This window comes from Octopus sinensis, linkage group LG2 (assembly GCF_006345805.1).
Source record: "Octopus sinensis linkage group LG2, ASM634580v1, whole genome shotgun sequence".
NCBI classification, from domain to species: domain Eukaryota; kingdom Metazoa; phylum Mollusca; class Cephalopoda; order Octopoda; family Octopodidae; genus Octopus; species Octopus sinensis.
This window is the reverse complement of record NC_042998.1, coordinates 52,848,666-52,869,282: the sequence shown is the minus strand read 5'-3', so window position 1 is coordinate 52,869,282 and position 20,617 is coordinate 52,848,666. Positions and strand designations below refer to the sequence as shown.

The window sequence follows — 20,617 nt, the reverse complement described above, 5'->3', positions numbered from 1 at the left end:
GTCATTAGTAAAAAATAACTGTTTCATGAAACAGCTTACCAAATGAGATAATGCAAGATCAAAATCAGTTGTGATATTCTCTAAGATAAATCCATATAATCTACCTAAAAGAAGGAACCATTGAAGTAGCCTCATAAATGAGATGATGAAAAATTGGACGGGCAGGGCTGTGTGGTAAGAAGATTGCTTCCTAACTACATGGTTCCAGGTTCAGTTAAACTGCATCATATCTTGAACAAGTGTCTTCAACTGTAACTCTGGACTCACTAAATCCTTGTGTGTGGATTTGGCAGACAGAAATTGGAGCCCATCATACATGTATGTGTGTACATGTTTATGCATTTGTCAGCGACCATCACATGACAACTGTTGTTAGTTTGTTCACATCTCCGTAACTTAGCAGTTTAGCAAGAAGCGATCGATAGGCTAAACACTAAGCTTAAACAACAAAAAAATTAGTAAATTAATACTGAGGCCATTTTGTTTGACTAAACACTTTAAGGTAGTGCCTCAACATTGCTGAAACAAGTAAAAGATAAAAGCTTCTTTCTATGGTAGACTCCTCTAATCCATAACAGCACAGATAAACTCTCATTAAAACAGTAATATATATACCAACAAAAATGATGCTGACCTACCATTAGTTGTATCCGTATTTCAATCAACTATGTACTCTATTACATTTTATCCTCTCAAATTTACACTCTGTGCACTGCTAATGGCAGCTTTAGACAGAAGTGCTATCTTTTCTCAGCAGAGATCTCCTGACTTTGTTCTTTTTCATTGTTAGCTTCAATGCTCAACTTTTATAATTAAAACAAAACATGAAACATACAAATTTCATACTTCAGTTATAATAGAACCAATATATCAGTAAACTATATAGCTTTATTAATCTAATCACTTCTGTACTAGAAACAATAGGAACCAAATAGATATTGGATAATAAAAGGAAGCTGTCTTTTTTTATGAATTCAATAGTTGCAAGTGGCATGGTTACAGGAGCAAATATGACTGGGTAGTTAAGAAAGTTACCTCCCAAATGTGCGCTTTTGGGTTCAGTCCTACTGCATGACATTGGGGGCTGACCAAAGCCCTATGAATGGATTCGATAGACAGAAGCTGGAAGAAGACCATTGTGTGCACACACACACACACACACACACACATACACACACACACACATGAATGTATGTGTGTGTGTGTGTTCTTGTTTTGACTTCATGTGTTGGTTACAAATGAGCATCATTGTTATGCAAGCAATGTTGTTCATTTCTAGTCTTCTGTAACAGAAATGTCTGGTTATCGAGAACTGTTACCTTACTCAGAAACAGGTGAGAATTAATACCAGGACGGGCACTAGACATTAGGAAACCTGCCTCAACAAAATACTGTCTGATGCATGCATGCATTGAAAAGTAAATGTTAACAACAAATGATGATCAACAAATGTTAACAACAAATGATAACATATGATGATCTGTTGCTTACCATATAGCAACAATTATTTTTTATCAAGCTAATCAAAGCAGATGGTGCTTGTATCCAGTTTCTGTTTCCTTAGCCTCATTGGGATTAATTCTGACCATTTGTTCTTTAACATCAGCTTGATCCCGATCCAGCAAACCTATCATTATGATATTCAGTTCTTTTCTTAGACATCTGAGTGTGTCTAAGACTACATTGTCCGATATGTTTTCTCTTTTCAAAGTTGTAGGGGTTCACTCTACAAAGAGATTTGACTGCAGCTGTCAGGCAAGTTGAGAAACCACATAGTGGTTCCCTTGTCAGTTTGTGAAGTTCATTTTACTATGACTAGATCGCATACTGAGCTAACTGTGAACTGATTACTTTTCATTTCTTATTTCGTTATTGCCCACAAGGAGCTAAACACAGAGGGGACAAACAAGGACAGACAAACAGATTAAGTCGATTATATCGACCCCAGTGCGTAACTGGCACTTATTTAATCGACCCCGAAAGGATGAAAGGCAAAGTCGACCTCGGCGGAATTTGAACTCAGGACGTAACGGCAGACGAAATACTGCTAAGCATTTTGCACGGTGTGCTAACGTTTCTGCCAGCTCGCTGCCTTTTCATTACTTTTCATTTCTCTCTGTCTGTCTGTCTCTCTCTCTCTCTCTCTCACATGCACACACACACATTGACGAAGAAGTAGCAACAGTGGAGCTAAAATCTACATGCAGTTAATTTGATGAGTTAAATTGATCCCAGAGAACATTCATAATGCGAAAACTCATAAACAGAAAATAAAAACTTGTAAAAATTCGTAAACTTTGGGTCTTGTAAAGCAGATCCTCATAAAATGAGGTATTACTGCATTTTCCAGCAATATTTCTTTTCCCCTTGCAAGAACTTAAATAGGTTTCTCATATAATTTTCTGTTAAGTTACATTGATGTAAATAAACTACCACTGGTTGTCAAATGGTGGTGAAGGGGTGTACACAAACTGAAAGACACACTCACACAGCAAATATATATATATATATATATATATATATATATATATATACGTATGTATGTATATATATATATGTGTGTGTATATATACGTACATGTGTATATATACGTACATATATATATATATATATATATATATATATATGGTGGCACATAAAATACACCAATCTGACCGTGGCCGTTGCCAGCCCCGCCTGGCACCTGTGCAGGTGGCACGTAAAAAGCACCCACTACACTCACGGAGTGGTTGGCGTTAGGAAGGGCATCCAGCTGTAGAAACATTGCCAGATTAGACTGGAGCCTGGTGCAGCCTTCTGGCTTCCCAGAACCCCGGTCGAACCGTCCAACCCATGCTAGCATGGAGAACGGACGTTAAACGACGATGATGATATATATATATGTACACAGTATAGAACTGTTTCTACTTTGCAGATTTTCACCTATCACAGGGGATTTTGGAACATAACAAACCACCACTAGGTGAGTCAGCTTTGAGTGAGCAGACCTTTGATCAAAGTCATTCCAAGTATCATAAGACTGATTTTATTAAATTATTAGAAGGCAACAAGCTGGCAGAATCATTAGCACATTGGACTAAATGTTTAGTGACATTGCTTCTGAATCCCTATGTTCTAAGTTCAAAAATCCACTGAAGTCAATTTTGCCCTTCATCCTTTAAGGGTCCCTAAAATAAGTACCATTCTTGCACTGGAGTTGTAATCAACTTGCTTCCCTCCTTTCAAAATTGCTGGCCTTGTGCTAAAATTAGGAAAAATTATTTCATTGTTTTTATTTTGCTATTTTGTTGTATGATAGAGACTAAATTGTCTAATTTGTCCTTTCTTCTCCAAGACTGTAGGATATAATTTGAGGGAAATTTAACTGCTATTTCTCACAAGTCAAACAACTGTGTAGAAGCTCCTTCATTAGTTTAGATAGATGATAGAACAAAGTCTCCCTGAATAAAGAATCAAATGAAGAGGAATAAATCAGGAATGTGTCCCAAATGCCTAGATATATGATTCAGTTAACTTATTTTTCTTTATGTACCTGAAGAATGGTGAGCAAAATATTTTAAATCAGTTATTTTTTTGACATCATAAGCATTTATAAACTTTGAGAGAACATGAAATAATTTCTTTTTGGAACGGTGAATCTGAAAGCAGATAAATCTATAAAAAATGGCATTGAGAAATTCGAAGGATTGCTTTAATCCAATAGAACAATGCCTCTCTTGTTTAGAGATGTGTGTTTGAGTCACACAGGCAGCCTTCGAGTTTCTTACTTTCCAAAGGGCTTTTAACCCAAAGTTTTCATGCTGTTATTGATGGCATTTTCTGTTTTGTGACCCACCATTCTGCCTTGTGATTCACCAAGAAGAAAATCATTTATACTTACCCCACTTTTGATAATTTATTTAGCTATTACATGGTGTCAGCCTGCATTTTAGACATAACTGGTAATTAATATTCTCAAAGAATTCTGTTTTGAATTTGTCATACTCTTTATACTTTATTTTGCCTTCAGAGCAGATAGTTATATACTCTAGTGCACTTGGTTATAAACATTATATGCCATCATGAATAATTTAATTTTCTATCTTCATTTAACTCTTATTATATGTATAGAAATGCAACTGCGAGTTGCTTGCAATAACTAATTACCAAAATTACCAATAAATGGAAATAAAGTGCTTTATTATTGGCTCAATATTATTTGAGGATAAATAATTAAAAAGGCAAGTATCATTTATCAGGAAATTATGAAGACATAAAGCAGTAATAGTAACTCAGATGAGGGCATTAAAACAGTTTTATGGCAGATTATGAGGAATTTTTATTGATGTTAATGTATATTGTTTAAATGATAAAATCATAATGCTGAAGAAGGAGAATCATAATTTATTTTAGTTGGATTAAAGTTTTCACTTCTTTTAAAACCATAAACACTAACTTAGAAAAAATTGGATTAATCTGAAGACCAAGGGCAGTAGATTGGCAGAATTCGTAGAGCATTTAAGGCGGTGAGCTGGCAGAAACATTAGCATGCCGGGCAAAATGCTTAGCGGTATTTCGTCTGCCGTTATGTTCTAAGTTCAAATTCCGCCGAGGTCGAATTTGCTTTTCATCCCTTTCAGGGTCGATAAATTAACTACCAGTTACGCACTGGGGTCGATATAATCGACTTAATCCATCTGTCTGTCCTTGTTTGTCTCCTCTGTGTTTAGCCCCTTGTGGGTAGTAAAAAAATAGGTATTTCATCTGCTGTTATGTTCTGAGTTCAAATTCCATCGAGGTCGACTTTGCCTTTCATCCCTTTCAGAGTCGATAAATTGAGTACCAGTTATGCACTGGGGTCGATGTAATCGACTTAATCCCTTTGTTTGTCTGTCCTTGTTTGTCCCCTCTATGTTTAGCCCCTTGTGGGCAATAAAGAAATAAGAATTGGGAGTGCATCAGGCAAAATGCCACATGGATTTCCTTCCAGTTCTTTATATTTTTTGCCTTCCTTTCTTTTAGAGTTGCCAAAATAAAGTAACATTCAAGTACTGGGGTCAATTAAAGTTAAAGTGTCCTTCTTGAATCATACTGATTCATAAGGACTGGATTTCTTATGTCTATTTCACACCTGGATAGAACACTGGCCCATCACAGAATTACTTATTTTTACCAGCTGAGTGGACTGGAGCAACATGAAATGAAGTGTTTTGCTCAAGAACACAATGCATCACCTGGTCCAAGAATCGAAACCACAACCTTACGATCATGAGTCCAACACCTTAACCACTAAGCTATGTGACTCCACACTGGGGTCAGTGTAATTGACTAACCTCTCTTCTCAAAATTGCTGGCCTTGTGCCAAAATTAAAAATTATTTGAAGACCTAATATTGATATTTTATCAAAAATATTCTGTGAATTTCATATTAATTGCTGAAGGAATTCTTTCCAATCAAATATGTGTTAGAAAAATGACAGGGCAAAATTATTCTAAGATAGCTAGTGCAAAGAAAAATATTAATAGTAAAGTGGGTGCTAAAATACTCTGTATAGAAAACCAAGAAATTTTTAATATTTAAACAAAATTACATCTTGAGTGATGAAAACAGTCATTAACTAATTTACTAATTCTGATCAAAAAGTAAAACTCAAGGGATACAACTGCTGAATTTTAAATTAATTAAAATTAATTAAATTTGAAATAGAGTGAAAGAAATCTTTCAGTATATCTTTTTTTTGTTGCCATATTACAGTTGAAATTCATTTAATTTTGAAAATAAAGAAGAAATTAGTAAAATAATTTTGTTGTTATTAAGCTAGAGTTTGCAACATGAACTAATATGAAATTTTGATGGAGGGTTAATTTAGATCATTTAAAAATAGGAAGTATGCCTCATAGTATTAGGTATGGCTTCAGATGGGTTGGTATTGAAAGGGATATGGTGACAGCTCTGGACATGTTTTGCTCTCATATTAAACCTTATCAGTAAGACAGACTAACTTTTACTACTAGATCTTAGAATAAGTAAAAAAATATGTAGGATCTGAGGAATACCTTGGTTTCAAATTTTGGCACAAGGGCAACGGTTTCAGGGAAGGGAACAATCAGTTACATCAATCCCAGTGCTTAACTGGTACTTATTTTATCAACCCCAAAAGGATGAAAAAAATTTGAACTCAGAAAGTAAAGACAGATGAAATGCCACTAAGTATTTTGCCTGATATGTTGGTGATTCTGCCAGCTCACCACTTTATATTTAGAAAAATATTTTATAATATGTATTATATCATTCCAAGTGGTATTTTGATTTGAAAGAATAATAACTGGAAAGAATTACTCAGAGACATCTTCTGCATGAAAAGCTAATAGTGAAGTAATTCTTGCATACTTGATATAACAGCTTCCATAACATTCTGCAAAATTTAAGTTTAGTTCCTCTCAGTTACATTTTGCAAGAAGTCAAAGAGCAAAAAAGGCAACTGCAGTTTGATTTAGAATTCCAAACAGACTAAAACACTTTTGAAAATTTTAAACCAGGGAACTAGTATTTATAGCTAACCACAGTGAGTTTATCAATAAAATAAAAAGACCTTTTACACTTCAGGCCAGTTGTTTTATGGGAGAAAATGAATAAATGTTTCCAGTTCCTATTATTAATCATAGTTCTTTGGTTGTCTTGATGTTTAAGATCATGTTATTCCCAGTATGTCCCATCACAAATATATCACTTCTCTATTGGCTGCCTTTATCTTTCTTGGTGCTCACTTGAGTATTAGCTGCAATTCTTAGAGTGTTACTAAAGTAAATAACGTAAATACCACAACCATGACCAATGCAATGCACTTTGGCAAGTGTCTTCCATGATCACCCTGGGCCAAATTCATTACAATCCCTTTCAAGTGAATTTATTGAGACAGAAACTGTATTAAGCCCATTATGTGCATGTATGTACACGTTTTTGCTCCTGTATTTCCATGATACACTCTATTCTAGCACTTCTGCAGTTGTTTGCCAATTTATTCTTTCTTTCTATGATATATACATATACATCCATACATATGTATGTATATATATATATATACACATACATACATACATACATACATACATACATACATACACACAGGGTGGCTCAAAAGTCACAAAGGTGTTAATAATTCATTTATGCTGTTTTAAATTTATAATAACTTAGCACCACATACAGTATATATATATATATAGCAATAATAAATCTTCAGACAATGAGAATGATGATTTGCCTTCGAAAATACTAATTGGACACAGAGAGTGTGTCATTAACCAGTTGGAGGAGATGTCTCCCTGGGGCTATAAACAACAGTAGCATCGTCCCCTATGGGTCTGCCACATTTAGGTGGCAAATATATTTCACGATATATATATATGTAAATATATATATATATATATATATCAATCAAATCAAAATATACAAATAGATGAACATCATGGAATTTGTATCTTTGTGGTACCATGGTGGCACGTGGCATAAGAAAACCATCCGAACGTGGCCGTAGCCAGTACCGATCGACTGGCCTCCGTGCTGTGGGCACGTAACAAGCACCATCCGATCGTGGCCGTTTGCCAGCCTCATCTGACCTGTAGGTGGCACATAAAAACACCATCCGAGCGTGGCCGTCTGCCAGCCTCGTATGTGTCGACATAAAACAACATCCGAGCGTGGCCGTGCCAGCCTCGTCTGGCACCTGTGTCGGTGGCACATAAAAAACACCATCCGAGCGTGAGCCTCGTCTGGCACCTGTGTCGGTGGCACATAAAAACACCATAGCGTGGCCGTTTGCCATCGTCTGGCACCTGTGTCACATAAATCACCCACTACACTCTCGGAGTGGTTGGCGTTAGGAGGGCATCCAGCTGTAGAAACACTGCCATCTACTGGACTGGTGCAGTTTCGGGCTCCCCAGACCCCATTTGACCGTCCAACCCATGCAGCATAATATGATGATGATATATATACAGTAAATATTGTACATTAGGAGTGAAAAGTCACATTTTGTGAATTACAAATAAAAAATATAATTAAAACAAATTAATTAAACTTTAACACCCATCTGTGACTTCTGAACACCCTGTATATATATATATATATATATACCCACACACACACACATACATACAGAGATATACATATGTGTGTATACATCTCTCTCTCCCTTTGTATTTATATGTGTGCACTCACATGTAAGAGCATGTTTGAAAGTTGACATTTTGTTTCACCTCGTGAGCAAAGTGATGCTGAAGTTGACACTCCTTGTTGACGGTGTTATGAACAGTCAATCTGTGCTTTTGAAGATCTGTGCAATATAAATATAAAACTCCCTTACCTGAAAAAATAGGCAAGACTTCATTACAGGAAGCATCTAGCCTTAAAATCAATTCCTATCCAAACCAAACAAGCATGGGAAAATGGACGTTAAAAAAAATAGAATAAAAATTTAAAAAATGATCCGTTATTAGCAATGGAAGCAGCATTGGTTCAGAACAGTATTCTCTACGTTTTTCCTAACATGGATATACATTTATTTAGAAAGTCACAAGACTGTAGTATTCATGTTTAGAGTGCTTCTCATATAGACGTATAGTGCTAAAAAGCACAGTAATATATCAGTAGCTGATAAAAGAAGCATCTAGTAGTGGTGGTGAAGTTGCTAATCAGGATTTCTGTGTCTTAGCATATCATCAGTAGTAAGTATCTACTATTGACTGCATGCATAGACAAATTTTGCTTTTACTGATATACAAAAAGAATGATTAACAAATCACTTGTGTTGTAAATAGCTGGTAAGCTGAGTAAAAATTTGTTATATATGACGAAAGCAGTAAAGGTTCAAAATAGCATTCTGTATATCTTACTTAACATGGATATACTATAGAAAGCCAGTAAACTGAAGTATTCATCTTGAGAGAGCTTTTCATATAGATGTGCAGTACTAAAAAGTACAGAAGTGTGTTAGTAGCAAGCAAAAGGCATCAAGTAACAATGGTGAAATTGCTGAACCATGATTTCTGTGTTTTTGCAGAAATGGTGTATGAGATAGACTAATAGAACAATACATATGCTTTTAGTAAATAGTAGATTAAAGTAAGTAAAGATCAGCTGGGTCTTTTTTTGTTATTCATATGACCATCTAGAATGCAGTTAACCCCTTTTGATAACAACCCACCTAAAACCACAACCCTGGTTCTATGATAGAAACTCTGTTTTAACCCTTTAGCATTCAGATTACTCTGTCAAATATAATGCTTGCTTATTCACATTGCTTTGAATTAATCACGCATTATCATTTCGAGATTTTAATTATATGATTGTACATTCAAACCCTGACATCATGGGGTATTTGTGAGAGCCAGGATCTGGCTAGTTTAAACATAAAACAGGTAGAGATTATTTGGGCCCGATATAGCCTGTTTAAATGCTAAATGGTTAAAGTGATCTAAATTTAAACTTTTTATCAAAATTTTATGTCATTTTATGTTCCAAACACCAAATTAATAATGGCAAAGTTGTTTTGCAAAATATTTCTTTGTTTTCAAAATGAATTGAAACAAGGGATGTGTATTCCTGCAGAAATATGGTACAGCTTAGGTTCATAAAAATTTTGAAACAAACTCAGTGAAAAGTGACAGTGATGAACAGTCATGAAACAGCTTTCTGACAAATGGGTATTTTGCTTTAAAGTTAATCTTGTTGAGATGAAGAGCAGTTGAGACTACAACATCTGAAGATCTAATTATTTTAATTATTTGACAGGCAAATTTAGTGTTTGTTAAAAATGGCAGCAACACAAAATTTTATGGAAGCCTGGAACTGTTTCTAGAAAGAGAATAACTTCATTGTAATAACGAGTGTGAGGCAGACATTTTGTATTTGTCGTTGTTTGTTGGCTTGTAACATCTAGAGTTGCCTGTCTGTAAAAGACAAGGCAGAGAAGGAGAAAGAGAAGGAAGATGGAATTGTTTTTATTCCTCATAAGATAATTAACCAAAATAGTTATTGTCAAAAAAATATTTACATTATATTATAAATTTCCATATGAATGGATTTATAAAGATATTTAGAAGACTTCCAGTTATGAATCACTTAAGTCAATGTTACAGAGAACATTATTCATTCTTGTTATCTTCCAGTTTTGAATTACTTAAGTCTTTGTTTTAGAGAATATTATTCACTTTTATTATGTATTCAGTTTTGAATCACTTAAGTATTGTTTTAGAGAATATAAATTTAGTTTTGATATCCTATTCAGCCACTCTACATAATGTAATGCAATTAGTAACAAAAGCTGTTATACCAGAAAATGATTATCTTTTATAAGATGACTTAGTTGATCTATCAGCTTGCCATTTTTGTGTTAGAAAGAAGAAACAACCAATCTTTTCTGGAATATACTTTTTTTTTTTTACTTGTGTGTAATATGAAAAATTTAATTTAAAGAAAAATCACAAGCAAATTTTTTTTTCTACCCAGATAATTCTACATCCCCTGTTTAATTCAATTATGAATAAATTATCTTTTATCTTTTAACTTGTTTCATTCATTGAACTGCAGCCTTGCTGGGGCACCGCCATGAAGAGTTTACCCAAACAAATCAACTCTAGTACTTATTTTTTAAGCCTGGTACTTATTCTATCGACCTCTTTTGCCAGACTACTAAGCTATGTGGATGTAAACAAACTAACACCAGTTGTCAAGTGGTGGTGCAGGACAAACACAAACACACATATGATGGATTTCCATTCAGTTTCCATCAACAAAATTCACTTACCAGTTATTGGTCAGCCTGCAACTATAGTAGATACTTGCTCAAGGTGCTGTGCAGTGAGACTGAGCCCAGAACTGCAAGGTTGCAAAGGGAGCTTCTTAACCACACAGCCATGTAATCATTTCTATTTCTTTTTTATTATATTGAAATATAAAAAATACTAAACATAAAAACAAACCAAAGCATACGAAAATACTGAAGACATAGCCCCAAGATATTTAAGGACTAGTTTATACAAATCTCTATATGTATCAATGAAGGCACATGGCTCAGTGGTTTGAGTGTCAGGCTTATAGGTAGTGAGTTTGATTCCCGGAGCAGGTTGTGTGTTGTGTTCTTGAGCAAGACACTCTATTTCACATTGCTCCAGTTCACTCAGCTGTAGAAATGAGTTGCAAAGTTACCATTGCCAGGCTGTATTGTCCTTTGCCTTTCCCTTGGATAGCACTGGTAGGATGGAGAGAGGAGACTAACCTGCTGGTCTTCCAGAAACAGCATTGCCCAGATTTGTGCTCCAGAGGAGAACTTTCTGTGGGTCTTTACCTTTTTACATGTATCATGAAGATAGCAAAAGACTTAATCCTGTTAGCATCCTGGTGGTTGGTGCAGGGTTAAATTCTGTATGGTTTAAGGATGATTATCTAATTTAAAGATTACGATTTTAAAAAACTAAAATCATGCTAGCTTTAGTATACAAGTTCTAGTTTATGTATTACACAAGGGGGTGCTGAAAAGTTCCTGGCCTTAAGGGTATCGCAAAAGGTCTGATTGGAGGCCCAACCTTCCAAATTCTTTTACAGGCTTAGAAAAACTGAAGAACCACTGCAATAAGCATGTGAATATGAAAGAGGAATATGTTGAATAAAATCATAATGAACTGATCCTCCTGTATTTTCTATTAACCAAAGCCAGGAACGTTTCAGTACACCCCCCCCCCTTGAACATTTTTGATGGGTGCAGTATAGCTGACTTAGTGGTTAGGGTATTTGGCTTACAGTCATAAAGTTGTGAGTTCAATTTCTGGCAATGCCTTGTGTCCTTGAGCAAGACACTTTATTTCACATTGCTCCAGTCCACTCAGCTGGCAAAAATGAGTACTACCTATATTTAAAAGGGCCAGACTTGTCACATTCCATGTCACACAGAATCTCCTTAAGAACAACATTAAAGGTACACATGTCTGAGGAGTGTTCAGCCACTTACATGTTAATTTCACAAGCAAGCTGTTCCATTGATTGGATCAACTAGAATCATCATCGTCATAACTGACAGAGTGACAGTGACATGGCTGAATAATTAAGGAGTTTACCTTACAATGATGAGATCCCAGTTAGATCTCTCTGACTGGCAGCTTAAGATGAAAAGGCCATTTCCTATAGCTTCAGGTTGACCCATGGCTTGGATGTGAAATTGGGTAGATGGAAAGTGTATAAAAAGTGTATCTCATCTATCTGATGAGATTAATTGTATCTGTGACTCAAAAGGTGAGGTCTTGCTACAGGCCGTGTTGTCCTGATTCTGACTGAGATTTACTTTAAGGGTACACAGATATTTTATCTTATACATGTTTCAGTCATTGGACTGCAGCCTTGAATGGCTTAATCAAACAAATTAATCCCCTGTGCTTATTGTATTTAAAGCCAGGTACTTATTCTATGGGTCAAACTGCTAATTTATGGGGCTGTAAACAAACCACCTCTGGTTGTCAAGCAGTAGTGAGGGAAAAACATAAAGACATATATAGATACATGGATACAAACATACATATTTCTGGCTAACAAATCTACTCACAAGGCTTCAGATGACCTGGGGCAATAGTAGAACATACTTTCCCAAGGTGACACACAGTAGGACCAAGCCCAGAACCATGTGGTCAAGAAGCAAACCTCTTACAACACAGCCATGCTTGCAGCCGTCTGTGGAATGTTCAGTCATTTACATGTTAAATCAGGAGCAAGTAATTCAGTCGATTGAATAACTGAATCCTTGTTGTTAAACAATGAAAATCTACCACATGTTTAAAAAACTTATTGCAATATCACTGTGGTTTCTTAAAAAATATAATTATGTCTGTAAGGGTTGCATTTCATAAGAGGATACATATAACATTGTGTAACACGATTTTTGTCCTTGGATAACAACAGCTATTCCCTATTTACTTAACTCTAGAAAATATGGAAAATGGCTATTTCCTTCAAAATTTGCTTTTATTACATTTAAATCAAAAAACTCCTCTAAATACATGGCTTTGATGTCCCCCCCACTACTACTTATTTGCTATTGTTGAATCTGTCTGAAATGTAATGGAAAATAGGTCAGTTTCAAAACATTTATATCCAGGTAACAAAAGCAACGTTTGAAGGGAATAGTAGTCATTTCATTTGATTTCTAGAAAGAAGCAAAGAAGAAATAACACTTACTGACCAAAGATAAATAAAAAAAAGACTGTTGTTACACCGTGTAATGTATATGTATCCTTATACATATAGCTGGTGTCCTGCTACATTTGAGATAGCATTGTGCTTGAATAGGTATGAAGATATTTTTGTTTGTCTATTGAGAGTCAGAAGTTTTTTAACAGAAGTTTTTTAAAAAGCAACACTCTTTTTCTCTTTGTGTCTTGTAAAAAACAAAACATGATTTTCACCTTGTTTAGTGTAGAAAGATCAGAAGGCTTCTTCTCCTTAATGTTAATTATATACCAGGGTTTATTTTTATGATATCCTGCTACCAATCTTAATGTACCTTGTGTTATTTATATCACAATAAATGTGAACCCTGAATGTATCTTCTCACATTGCATCATCATTACTAACATAGATAATGTTATCTCTATGCCATAGGCTGGATAAAAACGAGATTCATGATAAAATAAAATATTCATGGATATCTTTGTGTTGAATTTAATGTGACTATATTTGGATTAGAATGTATAAAAATGTGCTAGAATTCAATTTAGCTATGAACTAAAACCATCTTTTATCCTTGTCCTCATCACCACCATCATTGTCATCATCACCATCATCATCAGCAAAATAATCTCTTTATAATCACTCAGCTTGCTAGAAATCTAGAAATAACAGCCAAATCTGCTGGCATTCCCCCAAAACTACCTATTGTCTTAACGAACACTATGCATAGTATTTCTGAAGAAAAAGTTAGTATTGCCATGTCTTTGTATGCTTTTGGTCACAGATCATTGATAAAAGATGAGCTTGATCAATGCTAATTTGAACAATAACATCATCATCATTATCACAGTGGCCATAGAAAATCTATTTATTAAGAGAGATAAGGCTACTGAAGTCTTTTCTTTCTCTTTCAAATATTGAGTGATAAAAGTACATGTACTAAATAAAAAGTTGAAGCAACCAAAGTTCACTGAGCTTGTGTATAATTCCATTGACAACATCATTAAACAGATGAGAAACTAATCACCTTCCAATAGGACTCTAGTTTATCATAGGCAACCTGGTCATGGGAGAAGCTGTGCTTAGTACTATAAACATTTGAAAAACTTAAATACTTAAATATTTGATTATCCTGCTTCTGGTTACACAGATACTTCATCTTTAACTCTTTAACCAGCCATATCCAGCCCAAATACTCAACCAATTTTATTTTCAAACTGGCCAGGTTTGGCTCCTCATACCTACCATATTAGTTTGCTTTCCAGTTACATTGTTCCAGGTTCAGTCCCACTGTGTGGTACCTTGGACAAATGTCTTATACTATAGCCTTTGGCCAACCAAAGCTTTGTGAGTGGATTTGGTAGATGGAAACTGAAAGAAGCCCATCATACATGTGTGTTTGTGTTTGTGTGTGTGTGTGTGTGTGTGTGGTGTGTGTGTGTGTGTGTGTGTGAGTGTCTTTGTGTCTGTGTTTGTCCCCCACCACTACTTGGTACCTTGTATTGGTTTGTTTACATCCTGTAACTTAGCAGTTCAGCAATCATTTATTTTACTTTTCTCAGCTCTTTACATATGTTAATGATTTCATCTAAATTCTTCACTATATTACCTCTTTTGTTACCAAACTGCCCAAAACCACTCTTGCTTCTATGATACAAATTCCATTTTAAAGTTATCTAAATTAAAACTTCCCATCAAATTTCCATGTTAATTTATGTTCTAAACAAAGCTTGATAATGACAAAATTATTTTACTAAATTCTGCAATATTTTTAAAATTCATGCAAATGAAGATAATGTATTTCAACAGAAATATATCAACAAAATGGTTAATGACCTACTTTATAGTTACTTCTAACTATATACATTCGCAATGCAGGTGGTACCAGCTTTGAGTTTTCCTTAACCTTCAATACATATTGTCATCCACTTGCAACCAAAGTTCTTCTTAACAGGCATATAATTCACTCATGAATAAAGATTACCAAAGCATCCTTCAAAGGAGACGTAACAAATAAAGCTCTCCTTCAGCAACACAATTACTATATAAATGAAGGAAACAACCTTTGCTTGAACAACAAACAAATAAAGTTTCCAAAGTTACTAGAACTTGCAATATCTGATGATTTCTCCTGGTGACCTCTCATATAAAACGGTGCTACATCAGTATATCAATGATTAAGATTCCTCTTCAGAAACCAAAAATACTTCAAATCTGTTAACTTTCTGACTCTCTTCAGTGCTCAAGTGCAACCCACATTGTAATGCAGCTCTTACTTATTGGGATGTTGCAGCTGTGCTCACAAACATCTTAACCATACCCAATAGAAAAATCCAATCAAATCATCTTAACTATATATAACAGAATTTTCAACATTGTAACCAATAGAAGCATATCCAATAAAAAAAATCTTTATACTCACTCACCAATAACTACTGGATAACACACACACACATACTAACACACACACACACATACACATGCACACACACATGCACGCACAGATATGATGTGGGTGTATAGCATATATGTTATGCTGTGATTAAATATTATCTGATATAGAACTTTTTATGGCCAAACTTATCATCACCTTTTATGATGGAATGTGAGTGTATGTATATGTATGTGTGTGTATGTGTGTATATATGTGTATATATATGTGCATATTTACATGTATGTATTTATATATGTATATATGTATGTATATATGTATATGTATTATATATGTAAGTATATGTATATATATATATATGTGTGTGTATGTATATATATGTATGTATATGTATATATATGTGTGTGTATATGTATGTATATATATATGTGTGTGTATATGTATGTATATATATATGTGTGTGTATATGTATGTATATATATATATGTTTATATATGTATATATATGTATATATACGTATATATGTATGTATATGTATATATATATATATACGTGTGTGTGTGTGTATATATATATATATATTATATATATATATATATATGCAGAAAGAAAAGGAGAGAGAGAGAGAGGAATATGCTTTTCACCAGAAATATATTTCAAGTTGAGAATTTCAGTACGTCACATACTTGGTGCTCATGGTTTCTTGCTAGAAGCAGTCTTCCAGTCAAGTGGTTATTCTATAGATGTTGTAAAAGCGTTAATGGACTTTTTTTTTTTTGATTTTTGTTAAATGATCTTTGCACTGTTCTCTGATTGGTTCTTACAGATTGTGTGTTGCCTTGTGGTGATCGTTGTTGTGTTCTCAGTCTGCCTGTAATTTCTAATTCCTGAGGCAATATTTTGTTTCTGTGTGATTCCATTTCCACATTATCTTTGGTCTTTTTAGAAGGCTTATCATTTTTGCATTAAGTTATATTTCTTTACCAAGTAAATATTACATGTCTTTGACACCTCAAATATAAGCTGCTTCAGAATAAGCTGTTAAGGAAGAAGCCACTACATGGCTGCTTGACCTGTTAGAAAGAACTGTAAGATCTCCCTCAAATCACACCTTATCTTCTAAAAAAAAAAGTTGGGGACCCTATGTTGATAAGGTATTCTTAGATACACAATTTTCGAAAAGAAAACAAAAAAACACGTTGGCCATGGTTGGAATATCTTTGATCATGTAAAGGTGCATGGCTTAGTGGTTAGGATATTTGGCTGATAGTCATAAGATCATGAGTTCAATTCCCAGTTGCACATTGTGTCCTTAAGCAAAACACTACTTCATATTGTTCCAGTCCACTTAGCTAGCAAAAAAGAGTTTTACCTGTAATTCAAGGCGCCAGCTTTGTCACATTCTGTGTCATGCTGAATCTTCCAGAGAACTACATTAAAGGTACGTGTGTCTGTGGAGTACTCAGATACCTGCACGTTAATTTCATGAGCAGGCTGTTCAGATCAACTGGGATGCTCATCGTCATAACCAACAGAGTACCAGTTTTTATCTTTGATCATTAGTCTACTCATTCAGGGATGACCTGGGGCTTGACAGCAACAGCAACTACAAATAATATTAGTAAAAGGATTTGTGTAAAAAGTAAATGGATCTTTCAGTTTTTCATTGAACTGAGCAACCAACCCTTTGTATAAATATATATGTTGCTGAGTATTCCATTAACATAATCCTCAGGCAGTATTAGAAGGATTGAATTGATCTGAGGCTATGATAAGAGTTACTTGCCTTTGATAACATGCAATAGTACTGAACCTAATTCCTCGTAATTTGCAAAGCACACTGTCTTAGAAGGCATGTAAAACAAATTAGCACATTCTAAAATATATTTAAGAAGGTTTGGGCTGCTTTATCAAAATATATCTGGTTTCTGAAAGAGAAGGTCAAAAATATTAGAGTGGCAAAAGTGTTGCTATTTTTAAACCCCTGGTGAAACCTGAACAAGCAGATGCATGATCTAAGACATACCAACCATAATAAACTAGTCTTTTGTTTTTAGACACAGTGCTGGTATGATGATAATATGTACCCAGTATACACTGTAAATTAGTTTGCATTACATAGGGCATCCAGCAGTAGAAGCCATGCCAAAAATTAAATGTATGATAAGATGTAGTCCTCCAACCCATCTATGAGGGCACTGACTCTGAATATGAATTGCTTTAGATTATGATGGCTCATCTAAACCATGCCAGTATGGAAAGTGGATATAAAAGAATGGCAATGGGGACAACAACTACGATTACAATAAGTTATGGGAAGGGAAATAAATCAATACTGGTTGCCACATAGCAAAGAGGAGAACCACATACACACACACCCATACACAAGGGGGTACTGAAAAGTTCTTGGTTTTGGGTAAAAGAAAATACAGAAAGATCAGCTAATTATGATTTTATTTAACATATTCCCCTCTCAGATTCACACACTTATTGCAGTAGTCCTTAAGTTTTTTAAGCCCTGTAAAACAATTCGGAAGGTTAGGCCTCGAATCAGGCTTTTTGCAATAGCCTTAAAGACAGGAACTTTTCAGCACCTCCTCATGTATGATGGGCTTCCACACAGTTTCACGATTGTAGTTGTTGTTGTACCCAACACTGTTTTTTTCCAATATATTGCTCTCTTTTTTTATAAGGTGTGATTTCAGGCCGGTTTCACTGTTATGTCTTGCAGACAAAACAATCATATACAAATTCTATCTTTCATTCATATCAGACAAAGTTATACTAGAGATGCTGAAAGAATGTAATCATCATCTGGAAAAGAAATGCCATATTTTCATGCAGAAATTATAAGTTCAAACCACTGTAGAGGGGACCCCATTGGTTCATCATCACTACTTGTTTCAGCTAAACAGTGTCTTTGCTAAAACAATTACCATGAAGGGAACATCAGCTTTGATTTCTATTGTTAAATTTAGATTCCAATATAACTGGTTCTTTAAGCAATTCACTATCATTCTAATTTTACATTTGCTTTTTCCATGCCTCTTTATTCATTCTTTAATAATTGTATGATTTGTATTCTGAGAGCAAGCTAAATTCAACCTTCTCAGTATTTGCTTTTTATGCAATAATCTCTTAGTTTCTTCTATTTCTTCCAAAAAGTGCCATTTTCTGTATTAGACTTTGTCTTTCATTCTTTCGGGATCTATGAAAGTACTGGGAATGATATAATTGGCTAATCCTCTCCCCCAGCATTTCAGACCTAGAAAGAATTACTATCGACTTTGCCTTTCATCCTTTCGAGATCAATAAAGGATTATCATTATTATTATTATTATTATTATTATTATTATTATTATCATTATTATTATTATTATTATTAAAATGTGGCAAGGTGGCAATATCATTATTGTGCAAGGCAATATGTTAAGTGGTATTTCACCCATCGCTACGTTCTGAGTTCAAATTCTGCCAAGGTCAACTTTGCTTTTCATCCTTTCAGAGTTAATAAAATTGAACACTGGAACAGATGTAATTGACTAGACCCCTCTCTCGAAATTGCTGGCCCTTTGCCAAAATTTGAAACCATTATCATTATCACTACTACTACTACTACTACTATTACTACAATTGTTAAGGCAGTGAGCTTGCTGAATTGTTAGTATGCCAGGCAAAATACTTAGTGGCATATCATCTACCTCTATGTTCTGAGTTCAAATGCCACAGAAGTGAACTTTGCCTTTCACCCTTTTAGAGTCAATAAATCAAACACCAATCAAGCACTAGGGTTGATATAATTGAGGAGCCCTCTTCCCACAAGAAAATTCAGGCCTTGTACCTGTAGTAGAAATGATTATTATTATTAAGGTGATGAGGTGGCAGATTTGTTAGCATTGCTGGACAAAATGCTTATCGGTATTTCGTTTGTCACTACATTCTGAGTTCAAATTCTACCAAGGTCAACTTTGCCTTTCATCTTTTCAGGGTCAATAAAATAAGTATCAGTTGAACACTGGCGTCGATGTAATCAACACATCCCTTCTCTCAAAATTGCTGCCCTTGTGGCAAAATTTGAAACCATTATTGTTATTATCATATGCTTTGGTTTAATTTATATGAGTTGCACCTTAGTCTTAACCAGAGACATCAAGGGACAACAAGGTTTTGCATTTGAAGACATTAACAGATGAGGTGTTATGCAATTGAAAGCACTGATGTCATGGGGAGTGGGGAGCAGAGAGTGAGGAAGGTTGCATATATTATTATTATTATTATTATGTAGTGTTATATTTTGTTATTGGTTCCCCGGTGCTTGCCATAAAAATCTAAAATTAAAAAGATTTTTTGCATATTTCGATTTTATTTTTTTCTTTCATATCTTATAATGATCTGATAAAAATGATTTTCAGCTTTGAGTGCAGAAATGTAAATTGAATTAGATTGACACTGCAGTTGTACAGTAATTGCATTGGCATATGGGGTATAGAGCTGTGTCATATTAAATGTAGAGTAAAAATTAGATGCCATGCAGAAAAAAGCACCTCTACCATCAAGTAAACTGATGATAACTGTACTGTAGTACGAAATAAGGGTAGGAATAATATATCTATAAACATACATGTGTGTGTGTATCTTATATATATGTGTGTGTGTGTGTGTACATACATGCATATTATATATACACATACACACAATATATATATATATATATTTACATGCCCACCTTATATATACACATACACACTATATATATATATATACTCTAACCACTGAGCCATGTGCCTTCACATATATATATACATACATATATATATATATTTATACACACACACACACACACACACATATATATATATATGCCCACTATACACACAAACACATTGTACACACAGATTCTTACACAGCAGATGATTTTCTTTACTGTGTGAGTGATACAATCTTGTGGCTTGTGTTTTATTTCTAAAATACATTTTTTTCCTGGAATATAATGTATTTATTCTGAGAATTTTATTTTCTTCAGGTCATAAGCA

At 34.5% G+C, this 20,617-nt stretch overlaps 1 protein-coding gene and 1 long non-coding RNA gene across 3 annotated transcripts in view; one reads left to right on the top strand and one right to left on the bottom strand.

Moving 5' to 3' along the window:
* LOC115222291 (signaling mucin MSB2) overlaps window positions 1-20,617 on the top strand; it is a 311,767-nt gene that overhangs the window by 55,124 nt on the left and 236,026 nt on the right. The gene's annotated exons all lie outside the window — the stretch shown is intronic.
* LOC118767921 lies at window positions 1,687-11,715 on the bottom strand. The gene is made up of 3 exons (XR_005003833.1): window positions 11,580-11,715; window positions 5,283-5,288; window positions 1,687-1,699 (listed from the first exon to the last, which is right to left on the bottom strand). It is a non-coding gene; the product is annotated as an uncharacterized LOC118767921 (long non-coding RNA).